Below are 19,157 nucleotides of genomic sequence, written 5' to 3'. Positions count from 1 at the left end.
AATGTCCAAGACTCTGTTCCCTGACTTTCCTATTATCTTCCTGCTCTTTTTTCTTACTCTGCTCCCACTTTATTGGCCTATTCCTCAAACTAACCAGGCATTTTTCCATCTTGGGGATTTGCTTTGGACCATCACACTGCTTGGACTTCATCACCCCAGTCATCCTCAGGGTTCCATTCCTCTCCCCCTGAGTCTTGGCTCAAATGTCACTTTCTACTGAGCTTCATAATCCACCTGTTTCCAAGTGCATTCCCTATCCTGTCTCCCCAAACCACCCTTGGGCGGTCAAGACTCCTGTGGTGGGTTGAATCATAACTCCTATTCATGGGCTCAGAGAGAAGTGGCTCTTTATACAATGATTCTGCAAGAAAGTGTTTGCTGCCTTCAAACCCACATTGGGGTATAGGATGACAAATTCAATAGCTTTTAGCTTATATGAAAGTAATGAGATGATTGGGGAGCACTTTGTACCTGTAAAGTACTATCTAAATGCCTCCTAATAATGATGTTCAGAGCTGGGCACCCTTTTAAAAGCAGCTACTCTCCTCTCTGTCTCTCCACAATTGCTTTACTCTTATGAAAAATAAAACATTAACTACCCACCAAAGAACAGGGCGCAGTCTGTTGGTCGACCAGACAGATTGCTTTTAGGCGGCCCCCTCCATGATATGCAGACATCCAAGATACCCATTCTTTTATATCAGAATTCATCCTGGTAAAGTTTTTGACAATTTTCCACAACCCGACTGTTTCTGAATGATATATTAAATGCAAGGTCAAGCAGACTTATTATCTACAGTTCTTTTTCTTTCTTATGCATAAAGAAAATCACATGTGATTTGAAACCAGTGTGTGGGGGGATGTATGCATGTGAGCACGTGTGCAATACCTAAGCTGAATAACTTTTCAAAGACCTATCATGCTTCTCTTCATATAGAGTCATCATCTTTGGGAGCTGGTGGGATGTTTTGAAGACATTTTTTTCAATCCCCTTATTACAGAAATGAGAAAACCTGAAGCCCAGAGCAGTTAAATGATTTGCCTAAGGTCCTACAATGAGTTAATGGCAGTGATGATGGGTAATCATCACTGTCTCTTCAACATGAAAGCCTTTTAAGTTTTTGTCTTACTAGGGTGTTTGAAAAAAGGCTGGCAGCAGATCCAATGATAACCTCTTTGAATCAATGATCCGTTGGCGGCAGAAACTGGCTTGCGTTCTGATGCAGCAGCCCGATGCAAGAGTGAACCTAGCATCCCATGCTCAGTAACCATTGATCACTGCGATTCTGTTAGGTGGGCACTTTCTGCTGTGGCTCACTACCATTCCTTCCAGTGTGCTCATTAGAAAAAGTTAACTGTTGTTCTGAGATTGCATATTTGCATGCATTGGCTCTGTAGGATCTTGTTCCTGATTAAAGGGCCTGTTGCTGCCAATTCTCAGGGAAGGCGGCTGCCTCTGAAGGCTTGATAATCATTTTTTATGCATCAAGGAAGGCACAAGAAGCTTCAAACCATAATCATTTCTATAAACATAGACAAGTCGTAAATTGTGACTGATACAAATTAAACTATGTTCCTCAGTAATTATATTTTAGAGATTGTGCACCACATACCCAAACACAATTTTAAACTCAGAAAGCTATAATTGTATGTTTAGCGCCTAGCACTCTTTGTATATTTTCCTTTGCTTGGGTTATTCCAAGGAAATTGATTTCCTGGGCACATCATGAGCAGGTTCATTAGGCCATTGGCATGACTCTGACTACATTATTATTATTCCCATCATGGCAATCGTATTCTTCTGTAGGGGAGGTGGGTCTTGAAGCCATCGTGTTAAGGAGTAACCAAGTCATCCTAAATATTTCTCCAATCTGTTGCTGCCTCTCTGTCACTGCCATTGTCTGGCCTCAGATGTCTCCCTGGGATAATCGTCAGTCTCCAGTTGGTCCCCATGCTGAAGTCATCCTCTGCAGTGGTTTTATAATAAACTCTATTGACCATGACCTGCAGTTAAAAAATGCCTTTACATCACAGCTCTATACCCCCCACACACGCGCACACACGCACACACATACACACATACACATACACACATAGAAAAGTTTCACAACATGGTACTCATGGCTAGTCTTATTCTTATAGACTATGAAGGTTTTTGTAGAAGTTGGTAAGAGCAGGAGGAACTTAATGCCACAGAGATGTCCATGGTAGGGGCTGTGACAGGATCCAAGACTGTGTATCTTGGTTTGGGTTTCCACAAAATCAGACCCCAAGACAAGAATTTAGATGCCAATGATTTATTTTGGATGCACTCGCTGGCATCAAAGGTGAGGAAATTGGGAAGTCAGAGAGTGAAGGAAAGAAGCCACTTGGGGGCAGGGGTTAATAAGCAGACAGCTGCTATAAGCAAATGGGCTCCATTTTGCTGCCAGCACTCAGAGCCTGGAACCCTGGGAACCTGAAGTTTCATGGCACTGGGATGCCCATCCACTGAAACTCACTTTACACGGGTCAAGAACTTCCCGTGGGTATGTGATCATCTTCCCCTTCCTCTACCTCTCAGCTGCCTCCATGTGCTTTAAAGAACGTCACCTTGGTTACAGAAAAAGCTCTCAGGCTAAAAGCCATAGGTTAAATTTGTAACGACATGGATGGAACTAGAGGGTATCATGCTAAATGAAATAAGTCAATCTGAGAAAGACAATTATTATATGATTTCACCCATATGTAAAATTTAAGAAAAAAACAGATGAACATAGGGGAAGGGAGGGAAAAATAAAACAAGATGAAAGCATAGAGGGAGATAAAACATAAGAGCCACTTAATCATAAGAAGCAAATGAGGGTTTCTGGAGGGGTGGGGGATGGAGGATGGGGTAACTGAGTGATGGGCATTAAGGAGGGCACGTGATAAAATGATCACTGGGTGTTGTATGCAACCGATGAATCACTCTACCTCTGAAACTCTGAAACATATACTATATGCTAATTAATTGAATTTGAATTAAAAATTAAAAAAAAAACAAATTTAGACAACCCAAGTATAGATGGATTTTTAAAATGTTTTTTTAACTGAATAAATTTGACATGTAACTTTGTGGGGGGAAAAAAAAAATAGAACCAGGCTAAGAACCATTGAGATGCAGGTCCTTGAGGTGGGAAGCTGTCCCCATAGAGAAAAAAAGTTGCCGTGCAACTGCAGGTGAGCTTAGGTGGACTAATACATATGGGGTAGGATAGACACAGTGTTTGTTTCCCCATGGAAACAGTACACTACAAGGTTTGCCTGAAAGTTTCGCTAATAACCTACAAGAGAAAACATGAACAAAGGTCTTTCTTTGTGTTGGACTGCCATCCTTCCAACTTAGTTCTTGCATAAGTGGCTTTTTCGGTGAACACACAGTGAGGCGAGGATGTTTTCAGACTTTGCATGCAGGCTGATTTGAGCTGCATCGCTCCTGGCCAGCATCATCTCCAGCCACTCGGCTCTTCCTTCTCCTTTCATAGCTTCTCCGATCACACTTCATCAACCCAAACACATATGGACACTCAGAAAACTGTAATTGTGTGTTTAGTGTCTAGCACTCTCTGTATGCATTATTCTAAGAGAACTGATTTCCTGCAGCCATCCTGAACCTCTCTGTGCTCACTGCACCTCATACTTTAGCCATACTGAAATAGCTCTATTACTTAAGTGTGCCATCATCTCCCCAGCCCCTGATTCTTGCATGTAGCTTTCCCTCAGCTTAGGAGTCTCTTTCTCCTCCCACTCCCCATCCCCGCTTTTTTTCTGTTAACTCTGATATATATATATATATATATATATATATATATATATATATATATATACATATATAGTCTCACCTCAACAAATATTTCCTCCAGGAAGCCTTCCTTGACTGTTTAGGTACAAATCAGGTTTCTCTCCCAGACATTACCACAGCAACTTGTACCTCTCCCATCATAGTACTATCTGTTGGGCTGAATCTGAATGGCTCATATATTTGCTGGTCTCCTAGATAGGTCATGCTTGAATAATAAGGCCAATACCCCTGTCCATCATATTCATCAATATTACCTCAGTAAGTAAGACAGTTTCTATCCTGTAAAACTTGGTAAATATTTACTAAATGAATAACCCCCAGCCCTATGCCTGGATAAATGCACAATATTTATTTAATGACTAATACTGGAAACATAAGGGAGCCATGCACCCCTGATGATGGTTCCAGGTGGAGGGCAGTGGGGATAATCAAATATGCAGGTTCCAGAAGGTACGGCTGTGACATGTTCAATGTATGTTTGCTAGACAAGGGAAGAAGTGTACTTGGGGGAAACAGTGGGAGATTAGATTTTCTAGGGAACTGGAAACAAATTATGGAGAGCATTGAATGCTGGGCAAAGGGTTTTGGACTGCATTTTATGGAAAATGGTAAGTCATCAGCTCAAGGGGCTACTTGTCTTCAGGACCCTGTCAGACTCATTAGCAGGTTGCCATGAATCCTTCATGAACTTCATGAGCTTTTCACCTGGCTTCATTTTCTTCCACTGTTCTTGTAACCTGTGATCCTCAACACTGCTTTCCTGCTTGCTGATGCTTATCCACCCAGCCCGTGACATGTTTGTGACTCAAACATAGGTCCTAGACCTGCTTGCATGTTCTCCTTCTACTTGTTGCCTGGGCTATTCCTTCTTCTGGCACAGCACTTCCATCCTGCCTCTGCTTATCTTGCACTCCAGTATCTTCCCGAGAACAATGTTGTTCTTAGATTCACACCCTGGGTATCCTTCATCACCTCACTGTACCCCTAACACTGCCATACAGCTCCCTTCCCAGAGCACATGGTACCCCAGGGTAACTCTTGAGCTTTCAAATTCACACCTTGCCTGCATGAAGCCAAAGCTGGTCCTCATTCTTCTGTTCACCCAGGGCCGTGCACTGCAGAGAGTAGCTCCTGTACCTGATGCAAGAGGTTGACGGGATACATGAGAGGGCACTGAGCAAGGTGTGGGCAGTGTACACAGAGATTCCAGGAAAGGAATCTGATTCGAGCACTGGGGTGGGCAGCATGGACTGCAGGTGGGAGAGACCAGTGGGATGAGGCCAGTTTCGTGGCTGTGGTGGATATGGGTTAATACAGATAGATCTTGGTGTGGCCTTAGAGGACCAAAGGACAAATAGATACAAGAGAAATGAATGCAATGTTTTGTTTTTTTTTTAATTTTTTTATTTTAATTTTTTATTTTATTTATTTGACAGACAGAGATCTCAAGTAGTTGGAGAGGCAGACAGAGAGAGAGAGAGAGGAGGAAGCAGGCTTCCCACTGAGCAGAGAGCCGGATGCGGGGCTCGATCCCAGGACCCTGGGACCATGACCTGAGCCGAAGGCAGAGGCTTAACCCACTGAGCCACCCAGGTGGTGCCCCGAATGCAATGTTTTAAAAGTTGACCAAACACAAAGGAGTCCCCTTATTTCACCTTTGAGAAATTTCTCCTCCTGTGGTGTTGGTTTCAGGACTTTGTCACGCACCCATCTCATCCCTTCAAATCTCCTGTGTCATGGGACACCCCAATCTAACATTGGGAGAAGGGAGGGATCCAAGGACCCCCAGCTCAGCCCTCAGAGGATAGTCCCTGCTGCAAAGGCTGTTAGCCGAGCTGGCACGCTCTGTGGAACAGATGAGCTTTTAAAAGATTCAAGTTTGGTTCAAAATTCACAAGTCGTGAGTTCCAAATGTTTCTAAATTTGGCTGAATGCAGTTTTCCCTATCTGTGTGCCACAGAGCAAGACATAGTGACTTCATCGAGCTCGAAAAACAAAGGGCCATTATTGCCTCTGTGCAGAAATAAACTTGATGAGGACAAAAGGAGTGCATTGCAAATACTATAGCAGCAGACCCTTAATTTTGTGTATTTTCCACTCAAACGGCTTTCTCTGGCATGCACGACAAAGCCACTCACTGAAAGAACACCGCCAGTTACCGGCTTACTTATAAGCAAAGTGGCACTAAGTGAGTTATCTTTCAGCTTTGTTGAACAAGCAAATTATATAGTAAATTAAATCACATTTTACTGTTCAGTTGGTGTGGTGCAAATTAAGGAGTGCACTTTGATTCCACCTTGCAACTCCTGCATATTTCATAGCCTGGATGTTCCAGTGTCAATAAGGGATAATTTAGCAGAGGACTTGTGTTGATTCTCTTTCTTTGTTGTGTTTACAAGTTCATTGCAACCAGCCCACTCAGAATAGCATTGGCCTGATACCAAAATGGCATGCTTTGTTAGGACAGAAATTTTAGCTTCTGGTAAATTATTTAAACGAGTGATGTCTTCTCTCTCTTTCTCTCTCTTTTTGATTTAGTGTCCTCCAAGAAACCTAACCAGAGTCTCCACAAATGTACATGTATCGTGGTGAAGTCTCAAGGATTATAAAAAGAGTACATTCTCAGAGCGAAGTAACTAATCTCCAGGGAAGGATGTTAGCTAGATTCTTTCTGGCAACAAAGTAGAAGGAAAAGGGACTATTCCCTGAGCTTGATGGAGCTGCGTTGGTGTCTTGGCTAATATTTCAGCCCTGTGAGACTGGGCATGTTAATTGCTCTGAGGTTCAGTCACTTAAAGGAGGTTACAGGTGTTGCATGAAATTACCTATGTTCCAAATTGAGTGCAAAATAAGTGCTCAATAAATTTCATTTCTCCTCTCTCCCCAGGGTCTTGCCTTAAGAACAATTGTTTGAAGGGCTGGAAATACCCGCTCTGAGTATTCTTCCTCTTCTCAGAAAGAAGTCTGTGTTTCAGAATGGCAGGTATAGCTCAATTGGTATTATTATGACAAATAGGAAGAAGGAAAAGAAAAGATAACCACTACTCCGGGCTTGTCAGTGTGAGGCCAAATGACACTCTTGATATGTACTTTTCAGTAGAAAGGTCATAGGCATTTCTGACAAATGGGTCAGTACAGATGGCATGTTAATTTATTTGGATGGATGGGTGGCCACGGTGCTCTGAAATGAAAGTGCTATTGCCACATGCACTGTCACAAAACTAAGAACGGACTAACAAAAGCTGAAAACACCTGCTAGGAACCCTCATATCCACCGCGGGCCTGGAATCCCTCCGACGCTCCTAAATGCTCTGCTTCTGGTGACGGGGAAAGACATTTAACTTTGTCCTAACCATTCTAAGTTCTGCAAAGCACTCTTCCAAGGGCACCAGGGTGTGTTTCTTGGTTGTCTTTTAACCGAGACTTTCTCCAGTATTCCTGAGTTGAGCATTAGCTCCTGCTGATGGATGTCTGCTTTGTTTTATTACATAGCTTATGGGGTTTTTTTTTGTTTTTTTTTGGGGGGTTTTTTTTTTTTTTTAGTTTTTGGTCTCTTAACCTTTCTGAAACTTGATGATCTGTAAAAGAGAAGTGTTGAACCAGGTTTTCTGATGGCCCGTTGTGTCTCTAGAGGCCCACGATTCTATGGCAAGAGAAATCCCTCTGTTCATATTAAAAGAGAAAGAGGGCCTGTCCCACCTATATCCACATTTTTTTCCACCTGGATTAAATCACCATGGGTGTTGAGCAAAGTAGGCCTGTCAAGACAAAGGGAACCCCATGAAATGGTGAATGTTCAACCATTTCCTTGACCTACAAATATGGTGATGCGATGTGATCTGACCCGTGAGACTGACTGATTCTTTCCTGTATGCAATGGGGAGCCTGTGCAGCCTTCAAACCCCACATGGTCTTGCGAGGCGTGTGTCTGCCTAAATTCATTCTGATAAGATTTCTCAAATTTTTCTCCATTCCATCCACCCTTCTCCATTTTATCATCCCTTTTCAGTCCAACCAACTCTGACAATTATCCCTTAACTGGTTGACTACTGTCTACCTGGGTCCTTTGCTTTGCTAATCAATTCAATACCTGAGAATTGAATCAATTCAATGCTGAAGTAAATTTCTAATCTGTAAACCTAATCGCATGGCCCCCTCTGCTCAAAACCCTTTGTTGTCTTTCCAGCATTGTAGGGTAAGTGCCAACCTCAAGGTTCTTGTTCTCATGCTGATGTATGTCCACCCTGTTAGCCTCCTTCATAACTTATTTCTAGTTACAGCTGTGTAGAATCCTTTGAGGTTCCTATGCTCTCCATTCTGCCTTCCCAAGTGCTCTCCTTTGGGTCAGAACCCTCCTCTGTCCCCTTTGGATTGGTCTCATTCTTGTTCATGTCTCGGGGCTCAGCCCAAGCTGCTGTTTGCTTGGAAATCTTATTTGAACCCTTGGGCTAGGTCAGAACCCACTGGAAATAGGTCTTCAGAAAGAGTGCACTTCTCTAGGTAACATTTGCTCTGTCACACTTGTCTGGATGATTATCTGATAAGGATCCACTTCACAACTTAAGTTCTATGAAGACAAAACTCACACCCAGTGTTGCTTTCCACTGATCTCAGCACTCAGCCCTGGGTGTGGATGATGCTTAATAAATTTATGGGAAATGAGTGGTCAGGATATAAGAGGAGGGTGAGGAGAAGGAGAAGGAACCATGGCCCCTTGGAGAACTCTGGAGTATTATCTAGTATCCAGGGAGAAAGAGAAGCAGACTGCACACTGAGCACAGAACCCAACACAGGGCTTGATCTCAGGAGCCCAAGATCATGACCTGAGCTGAAATCAAGAGTTGGAAGCTTAACCAAGGTGAGCCACCTAGGTGCCCTTAAACACCCCAGTTTCAAAAATAAGAAAATTGAGGCTGGGGGTCCATCCTGGGAAACCACTCAACAAGTACTGTCACATCTGGAATAGGGACTCATGACCTATGATCCTTCTAGCTTTTCAGCGCATCTATCTCATTGTACCAGTCAAGATTTCATTTTGTTCTTGGTTATTTTTTCAATTAATTCATCTTTTTCTATTTGAAAATGTACTCCACTCATGGAATTCCATGCTTTAGGTGGAAGTTAACATATTGTGCTCTGCCTTATCCTTAGGAGTGTAGCACTTCCACGCTGTAATCAGAATACAACTGTTTTTCCCCAGGCTCATCACTCCCAAGCCTGATCACAGCAATTTGTACACTAGGGGAGCTCATGACACATACTTTTCATTCACTTTAATGATGATAATAACAACATTAACAATAGCAGTCATTTAGAAAACATTTATGCTTTAGGCATTTTGCATGTATTATGTTCATTATCCAAACATTTATTGGATACTGAAAGTTGTGTCCCCCCAATTAAAACTCATATGTTGAAGTCCTATTCCTCAATATGATGACATCTAGGGGTGGGACTTTTGGGAAGTGATTAGGTCGTGAGGGTGGAGCCCCCCTAAAAAGAATTAGTGTCCTTATAAAAAGACACAATAGAGAGATGTTTAGTCTCTCCACCATGTGAGTATACAGCAAGAATATGGGCTTCTGCAAACCAGGATAAGGGTCCTCATGAGGAGTCAAATTAGCTGGCACGTTGAGTTTGGACTTCTTAGTCTCCAGAACTGTGAGAAATAAATGCTTGTGGCATAAGCCATCCAACTTATGATATGTTTGTTATAGCAGCCTGAATTTGGCATAATTAACACAGCTCAGCCCCTCCTGCAAGGATTTAGAACCTACTGAGGAGCTGATCATCTGGTCTTATTCCCATTGTAAATCAGTGATATTACTCATCACCACTTTCTTCCCAACCTCTTGCTCATGATGGGACCAAGGCTCAGAGAGATAAAACATTAGAACCAGGTTCCATAGAGTAACACATGGCTGATCTGGGATTTCTGTCCACACCTTCCTGACTCCAAAATTCTTCTATGCCATGCTGCCTTATTCAGTCATTAATGTATCCATTTACTAAAATGACACCAATCATGAAATGAATGTTACCTCTGTTCTCTCCTGCAGCTCATGGTGAAGTAGAGAAAGTGGAATAACAGAGAAGGGTAACCAGCAGTCCCAGTTTGCCTGGGTCTGTGGGTTTCCTGGGGCATGTAATTTTTAGTTCCCTAAAACCAGGAAAGTGCCAGATAAACTAGGACAACAGAACAAGAAGAAACAAGGAAAGTGGGAATATCTAAATGGTTCAGACCACAAAGGATTGGTGTGCTTTAGGGCAACACCCCATAAACTACATTTGACCCTGAAGGGCACAAGAAGGATTTGCAGCTTTATCATTAGTATATACATAACTGAGCATTTGTCAAAATCAGGAAGGGGGAGGTTGTCTCTTCCCCCATGGGAAAATTCTATTTTTTGCCCTAAATGATATTAATAATATCAGAGGATGAAGTTCTGATCCTTATCCCAATCCTGATTCTACCTGCCAGCTTTGAGGCATCAAACTACAGGGAGAAATGGAACATGGCTTTGCTGTTTCTGTATCCTTATGAGTGACAGACTGAAGGAGAGAAGGCTAGACAGAAGAAAATGAGAAGATATCTGGTTAATAATAATATTCCAAGATGTCCTAAAGGAAAGACAACAATTCTTCCTTCATTTCATCTGCACTTAAATACTTCTTAAGTATTTTCTTAAATACTGTGAGCTTAGTGTTACCAATACGAGAGCAAGACATATTCCTGGCTTCAAGAGCAGAAGAGGAGGATACCATAACTTATTGAATAATTAAAAAGTGGAGTGGTAGGTGCTAAAACAGAATCAGTATTCGTAGAGTATAAACCATATTCACAGCTCTGCATATTACATAATATAAAACCTAACACTGATCCTCAAGGAATTCAAGTTTAGCTGGAAAACAGCTAACGTTTCTCTATTTTTTTATATAAAACAGAGAACAACATGAATAGTATGCATGCAATCATAAATGATTAATAAATCAAGGTCCAAGACTTGTGGGGTGTGCATGTGTGTGTGTGTGTGTATAATCACCACATGAATATGTATGTGGGTAAATGTGTTTTCTGCTGAAACTATCAGAAAAATATCACTCAAACTGGCTTGTTCATTGAGGAAGTGTATCATTTCAGAGACAAAACCTAGATTTTGGGGGAGATTCCAGCTTTGAGAGGCCAGGAATCTATCATAATTCTTTTGGGTTTTCTTCTTCCTCTTATGTCATTGTGGTCCTCAGTTTTGCTGTCTTCATGGATATAAGGTAGCTGTCATTTATGTTCTCCAAGAAAAAGAGAAAAGCTTTCTGTATGTGTCTTAAACTTTCCATAACAAAATACTGCAAACTAGGTGGCTTAAAAAAAAATGGACATTCTTGTCTCAGAATTCTGGAAGCTAGAAGTGTCAAAGACATCAGCAGGGTCATGCTCCCTCCAAGCTTTATAGGGAAACCTTCCCTTAAATATTTCTTCTAAAAAAGAATTGATTCACAAGAAAAAAAAAAATTTCTTCTAGATGTTGACAGAAATCTTCAGTGTTAGCTGACTTGCAGCCATGTAACACCAGTCTCTGCATTCAGGGTCACATGGTGCTCCCCTGGGTATCTCTCTTTCTTCACCTGGACATCTTCTTACAAAGACATCAGTCATGTTGGATTAGGATCCAACGTGTTCCAGTATGATGACATCTTAACTAATTCCATCCATAGGAACAAGATTTCCAAATAAAGTCATGTTCTAAAGTGCTGGACTTAGTACTTCAACATATCATCATGGCGGGTGGAAGGGGACAAAATTGAACCCATAACATTTTCTTCAAACATAGAAATTCTTCCCCTCAGTTTGATGGCATTATCTCAGGTTATATGTCCACTCTTAGATCAGTAAATGTTCACTGAGGAATATGGTGCACATCTTGGTTTAGACTAACTGGGATCCACCTCTGGAACTACAAGTGGTTGAATCTTTGAACAAAACAGGGGTCTGTTGAAACGAGAAGAACAGGGGAATGGATGCTGAATAGATCATCAGAGTTTACTATATTGTTGAACTGTATTTTATATATGTATGAAAGTATAATATGTTTTCTCATAATAAGAAGATTTTAAAAGCAAGTTGCCAAAAATTTGGGGAGTCGTTAATATTAAAGGATATTAGCAATTACCATTTATGTGCTAGGCTTTAGGCTACGCATTTACACACATGATATGATATAATTTAACAGAAGTCCTATGAGGTAGTTGTAATTTTTATCCATTTTAGGGAAGAATAAGTTAGGCCCTCAAGAAGCCAATTTTGTAACCAAGGCCAATTGGCCAGTGAGTGTCAGAATCCATATTAGAAGTCATGGCTATTGCATTCTCAGTCCTGTTATGGTCTTTACACTGTTCCATGGTAAATACGGATGCAATAAAAGGGATGTTGAGCTTTCAGTGAACTTGGGAGTCATTTTATACATTTTATTTTGTGCCAGTTTCACATCAATCATTTTTTGGGAACTAGGAAATAGAAGTGTGGATACTCTCTACTCTTTCCTTTATTCGATGTAGTTGGGGGTAAAGACTATGCTAAGAATTCTGAAAGATCTGAGGTTTTACAAGTCTTGCACACTAACATGTTGGCCTGCCACTGTTTTGTGGAAACATATGGAAGACACACAACTCGTGGGCCAAAGACAAAAGATGGTGCATTGCTGACAACAATATCAGTAGTTAGAGTATTATTTGTACCCCAGCTTCCCTGGCCACTGTCCCCAAGCAGTGATACAATGAAGGGAACACACTGCCTGGTTATGCAGTAGGGTCTGTTCCAGAAAGGAAACTCTGGGACTAGGAAACCCCAGGTTTATGTAAGGAAGCTGCTGGAAAATAATCCTTGCCATAGAAAAGACACTGTCTTTATTATCCTGGCCAGTACAAAAATGTGCTACAGAAAGAGACACCATCTCTCTTCCAAGTATTTTTTATACAAATACGCTTGAAAGGATAGCCTGGAACAAAATATGCTGTTTTTGCCTTTGCTCAGAAGGTGGTCAGAAATGGGAAACACCCAGAGACAACCATCACCCAACAACAGGATAGGTCTCTCTTCACCATAATGTCTCTATCATACAATAAGTCTACTTTAAAAGGCTAGTAATCCAATGCACGTTTATGTCCTCTAGATCTGTATCCTGCAGCCAATAAGTAGTGGTGACTAAATTGTGTTTAGCGACTAGAAGAATTTTCTTAAGGCCCTAGGGACATACTTACTTGAATTAAAAATCAATTCCTCTTTTTTTCCATACATACTTACTTGAATTAAAAATCAATTCCTCTTTTTTTCTATAAAAATGTGTTTATCAAAACCCTGAAGCATAAATTTAAAGGATGGTGCTGTCAACACTTTGTATTCAGAGAGCTAAAGAGTCACTACAATGAATGTATTGGTTTTTGCTTTGGCACATAATTGATGTCTATTAGATGAATGAATGAATGAATGAATGAATGAATGAATGGAATTAATGATGACTAGATCACATTGAATCTAATTCAGTGTTTTGTTTCAGTTTGAGTGGTTCTCAGCCACCTGGAAATTTCATGTACATCACTTGTGTCAGGATCTGCTTTACAACACCTGAGTATAAACAATGTACTGTATATACCTATATACAAATTACCTTTAATCTATATTTAGCAGCAGTTAAATTGCTTTAAAAGCACTGGATCAGGAACCAACAGCCCAAAGTAGCAATTCACAAGTGCTTCAGATATCATTATCAAAATTTATATGAGGATCCATTAATTAGCATAAGTCATGTTAGAAATCATTTTTCATTGGTGAAGTGAGTAGTGTTCAACACGTAAAGCTGACTAGACCGGCTTCAGAACTGGAACACCTTGCAAATGTGGGGGATAAAAATCAGGGCAACCAGCCCCCTCATGAATAGTCATCTTCAGAACATCTAGACGGAGAACATCTACCTCAACCATTCTGCATATTGAAGGCCTCTATTGCTTGATCTGACAGAGAGAGGGTGAGACAGTTTAATCCTCTTTCAAATCGCTGGTGCATTAATCTTGGAGCACTTTTTGTTTGGTTGGTTTTTGTTTTTGTTGTTCAGGGTTTTTTGTTTTGTTTTGATTTGTTTTTCTTTTTTGCAAAGTGACTGTCAGTTGGCCTGAAGTTGGTTCTTTTCTTTTTTTTTGAAGATTTTTTATTTACTTATTTTGAGAGAGAGGGAAAGAATGAGCACAAACAGGGGAGAGAAGCAGAAGGAGCAGGAGAAGCAGACTCCAGCAGACTGATGGGGGCCTCCATCCCAGGACCTCAAGATCATGACCTGAGCTGAAGGCAGGTGCTTAACCAACTGAGTCACCCAGACATCCCTGAAGGTGGTTTCTAATGTAACACATTGCACTGTTGTCAGGTTGTTAGGAAGGGGGTGTGTATCTCCTGCCTCTTTCTAACTGCCAGAATTTAGCAGATTTAAAAATTTAGCTATAATTATAAAACAAACAAACAAGCAAAACCCCAAACAATCACTAAATGGACAGTTTGCAATAACACATCTATTAGACATCTCTTTTAGCCACGAACCTGACACTAGTCAGTCTTTCTCATGGCACTGCTTCAGATTCACAGGCTCAAGGAATACTGGGTTGTAACAGTCCTCACAGATGTGTTTCTGTAATATTCTCACATGAGCATTCTGTCTACTACCAAGCAACTTAGTGAAGCACTCTATTTGTCCCTCCAAGTTCCTCCCTCTGGGCTATTGACATTTTTCTCTCTCTGACAGTTATGTGTTCACTAATTTATGATTTCTCCAAATATTTTGAATGCCCTAAACAAAATAAAAACACACGTCAGGTAATGGGCTAAGCATTGAATTTACAATGATAAATAAGATATATTTGAGGCACTCAGGCATATACACAGAGAGAAAGAGAGAGGTAGATATATCTATCTACTTATCTGAAGATATATATATATGTATATATGTGTGTGTATGTATATATACATACATACACACAGAAAGACTGAGAAGGAAACAATAATTCCTCAATACTTTGATAACTTTTGTCTGTAAGAGATAGTTTCTGCCTTTTTTTTTTTCAGTCAAAAAAAAGTAATTTTATCTCTTGAGAGAGTGGTCTTCCTCTCCCCCACCCTCATTCTGGTGGTGTCCTGAAATTTGTGTAACATACTAAAAATGTCTCATTAAGCCTCAATTACAGCCTGTAATTCTAAATTCTTGTTTATTTCACAGGGTTCAAATACTTTTCTAGTGTACAACCTTAATTTCAGTGGACTATTACGTTTGAGAAGTATTTAGAACATAACAAGTTTCAAAGCTGAGTCAGAAACCAGTCTCCCCACATCCCCACAGGACAGGGACATTTGTCAGTCAAGCCACAGCACCTACATGTTCCCGAAGTGCCATGACCCACTTCGAAAACCGCAACCCTTCTTTGGTCTCTCTAAAGCCTTCATGTACTTTTTGGAGACCTAATTTCTTCCCTTTCATTTGTCATGCTGCTAGATATCCAAAGCCTAGCAACATAGGAGGGAAGCAAACTTTTTTGGGGGAATGGCATGAGAGGATTCCATTGGGAATATATATGCAAGAACCAGTTTCATTCAATAGCTCCCTGAGATGTAAAAGGTCAAATGAGCAACTGGTATATTCTGGAACAGACTCCACATACACATATTTAACCCAGCTTCTGCATTTGTGAAGTGATGAGGATTTGTGCATTATTTCATTCAATGAAAGTTTATTGAGCATTCAGAGGCCAGATCTCCTGTTCTCTAGACTCAAGAACCATGTGACCTTGCATTAGAAGTAGACTTGAAAGAATGTAGCCATACTTCTTTGGGTTTAAGGTAGCAGACTGAAGAAAATATTTACTTCTTTCATCTCTTGCAGAATTGACTACCAACAAGAGAAACATTGAAAATTCTGACCTCAATAAAAGGAAATGAACACCACCCCAAACTAAAACTTATGAAGAATATGCACCCAATGTGGAAACCTGTGGAAACAATATAGAAATCTATCACTAACTGATATTAAGCTCCTCAGGCTTTGGGCAGGATACTGCTTTCTTTCAAAAGAAGTGTCACAGTCCTTAGAGGCCCGTCCAGTGCTCCCTTGGATTAGATTAGTGAGATCTAGGAATATTACAAGAACAAGTGAGAAATGGAGAATATTGTAAATGAAACCCAATCTCATTGCAGAGATCTGTGAGGAGGGGTGCTTTGGAGGGGGAGACACACACACACACACACACACACACACACACACAGATACCTTACTTCCTTATTGTTTAATACCCCCAAGGGTGGGTAAACTATGGCCTATCTGGTCTACCCACATGTTTACACAGAACTCTTAAGCTAAGAATGGTTTTTATATGTTTAAGTAATTAAAAAAATATATTTCCATAGTCTAAATATTTATGATTCTCCCCCCATTCATATGTGGAAACCCTAATTCCCCAATATGATGGTGTTAGGAAGTGGGGGCTTTTGGAAGGCACTTAGATCATGAGGATGGAGTCCTCAGGAATGGGATTAATGCCATTAAGAAGGAGACCCCACAGAGCTCCCAAGTTACTTCTGTCAGATGAGGATACAAGAAATCTGGGACCTGGAAGTTGGCCCTCACCTGACCACACTGGTACTCCCACACTGGTACTGACCTCAGACTTCTAGCCTCTAGAACTGAAAGAAATAAATTTCTGTTGTTCATAAGTTACTCTGTTTATGGCATTTTTTATAGCACCCTGAACAGACTAAGACAAATATGAAATAGAGACTATATGTATCCCAAAAGGAGTAAATTATTTGTTATCTCTACCTTGGCAGAATAAGTTTCTAACTCCTAATCTATTAGCCAGGCTGGAATGCTAGAAGTAAATCTGAGCTGAATGGGAGGAAAAGGAGAAATAATACTAGATGCCAACCCAGAACTTCTAATTAGGGGATATTTATTAGAAGAATGAACACAACTAGAAACATTGAGTAGGTTTAAGGAAATGACACAAAATGAAGTGGAAAAATAATGATGTTAAATATTAGTGAAAACTTCACAGAGAAGTTAAGCAAAAATTAACTCATAAATTCTTATAATAATATTATTTAGCATTATTTTACATTTACTAATCCATATAATTTTCAAAACAACCCTATTAGTAGATATTAATAAATACTAATATAATCCTTATTTGACAGATATGGGAAATTGAGGTCTAGGAGGATTAGATTAGGTGGTTTTCCTAGGTCCCATGTTGAGTAAGTATCCTGGTTTTAGAGACTATTCTCTGACTCAGACATGACACTGCCTAGAACAACAACAAGTATCCACCTGTAGAATAAAATAAATAAATAAATAAATAAATAAATAAAGATGTTAATCTACAGTTTGCAAGGCATCCGTGTGTTCCAGAGGACAGGGCAACATACAGAATGATCAAATAACCTACATGGTCACATCAGCCAGCTGACCTTTAGCTCCTCAACGATTTAATGCTAAAGGCTAGTAGACCAAGTACAGAAAATAAAGGAAAGAAATTACAGCTCTGTAATATTTTTGCAACTCTGTAATTTTTTTTTTAAAGTACAAAAGAAACAGACAACCTCATTCAGAACAAATTTGGCAGGGGTTGGGGGCACCTGGGTGGCTCATATGTTTCAGTGTCTGACTCTTGATTTCCTCTGCTCAGGCGGTGATCTCAGGATCGTGGGATGGAACCCCATATCAGGCTCTGTGCTTGGTGCAGTCCACTTGTCTCTCTCTCTCCACTCCTCCCCATAACCTCCCCACCCCTTTCTAATAAATAAATAAAATATTTTTAAAATTATTAAAAAAATCAGGGAATATAGCACTTGTTACCCCTCTGAAAAATACTTGATGACAAATCTGGTCAAACTGGAGACATATCACCATGAAGAACTCTCAAAAGAAGACCATGCGGTCAAAATGACTGATGGCAAAATCAAATTAATCTGAATCTAAAGCCCTACATAAATAAAGTGAGAATTTTGGATATGCATGTAAATAGTTTATGTAAATACATAAGCATGTAAATCGTTTAGACCTTAACAGTGTAAAAATAACATAAGATAGAATCCAGGAGATTTTCTTGTTCTAAAAGGTCAGAGAAATTTGCAGTAAATGCAGTAAAATACCATATTATTTGCTAGGGTTTCCATAACAAAACACCACAACTTGGCTGGCTAAACAAAAGAAATGCATTTTCCCATCATTCTGGAGGCTGGAAATTCAAGATCAAAGTGTTAGCAGGTTTGATTACTTCTGAGGCCTCTCTTTTTGGCTTACAGATGGCCACCTCCTGGCTGTGTCTTCACATTGCATTTCCTCTGTGCCCTCATACTCCTGGCATTTCTTTTTGTTCAAATATCTGTTTGCAGATATTTGGGTTTACTTATTTTTTTATCTCCAGGATACCAGTCAGCTTGGATTAGGGTTTTCCCTAAAGGTCTCATTTTAACTTAATCACCTCTTTAAAGGCCTCTTTCCAAATATAGTCGCATGCTGTGGGTTAGGGTTTCAATGTAAGAATTTTGAAGTGACACATTTCAGCTTATAAAATATAAGTATATGTATTTGAATATGTATAACTATATAACTATATATATAAATAACTATATACATACTAGTTTAATACTATATACATATATGTATATACATACATATATAGTTTAACTATAAACCTACTAGTTTAAGTTATCTAGAGATATATATTTATATGTATATTTATAATATATATATTTTATATAGATGATATTAAATTATATATATATATATATACACACACACATATATATATATATAGAACATCTCTCTCTATATATAGATGTTAAGCATAAGTGTAAATGTTAAACAGGAGTGCCGGGTGGCTCGGTGGGTTGGGCATCTGACTCTCAGCTTGGGTCAGGATCTCATGGTCATGAGATCAAACCCCACATTGGACTCCATGCTCAGATGCGGTCTACTGGAGATTCTTTCTCTCCCTCTGACCCTCTTCCCTCTCATGCTCTCTCTCTCTGTCAAATAAAGGAATAAATAAAATATTTCTTTTAAAGATTTTATTTCTTTATTTGACAGAGAGAGAGAGAGAGAGATCACAAGTAGGCAGAGAGGCAGGCAGATGGGGGGGGGTAGCAGGCTCCCTGCTGAGCAGAGAGCCTGGTGCCGAGCTTGATCCTGGAACCCTGAGATCATGACCTGAGCCGAAGGCAGAGGCTTAACCCACTGAGCCACCCAAGTGCCCCTGGAATAAATAACATCTTTTAAAAGAAGTTAAGTTAAACATTAATGGC

At 40.1% G+C, this 19,157-nt stretch overlaps 1 long non-coding RNA gene across 1 annotated transcript; it reads left to right on the top strand.

Moving 5' to 3' along the window:
- The first annotated feature begins 4,314 nt into the window (after positions 1 to 4,314).
- Positions 4,315 to 15,944, top strand: LOC123932461. Its single transcript, XR_006816439.1, has 3 exons — positions 4,315 to 4,431; positions 6,711 to 6,806; positions 15,739 to 15,944. It is a non-coding gene; the product is annotated as an uncharacterized LOC123932461 (long non-coding RNA).
- Positions 15,945 to 19,157: the final 3,213 nt, after the last annotated feature.

This window comes from Meles meles, chromosome 2, assembly GCF_922984935.1.
Source record: "Meles meles chromosome 2, mMelMel3.1 paternal haplotype, whole genome shotgun sequence".
In the NCBI taxonomy this organism is placed as follows: domain Eukaryota; kingdom Metazoa; phylum Chordata; class Mammalia; order Carnivora; family Mustelidae; genus Meles; species Meles meles.
Note: the sequence above shows the minus strand (reverse complement) of the source record. Positions and strands in the feature narration are given on the sequence as shown.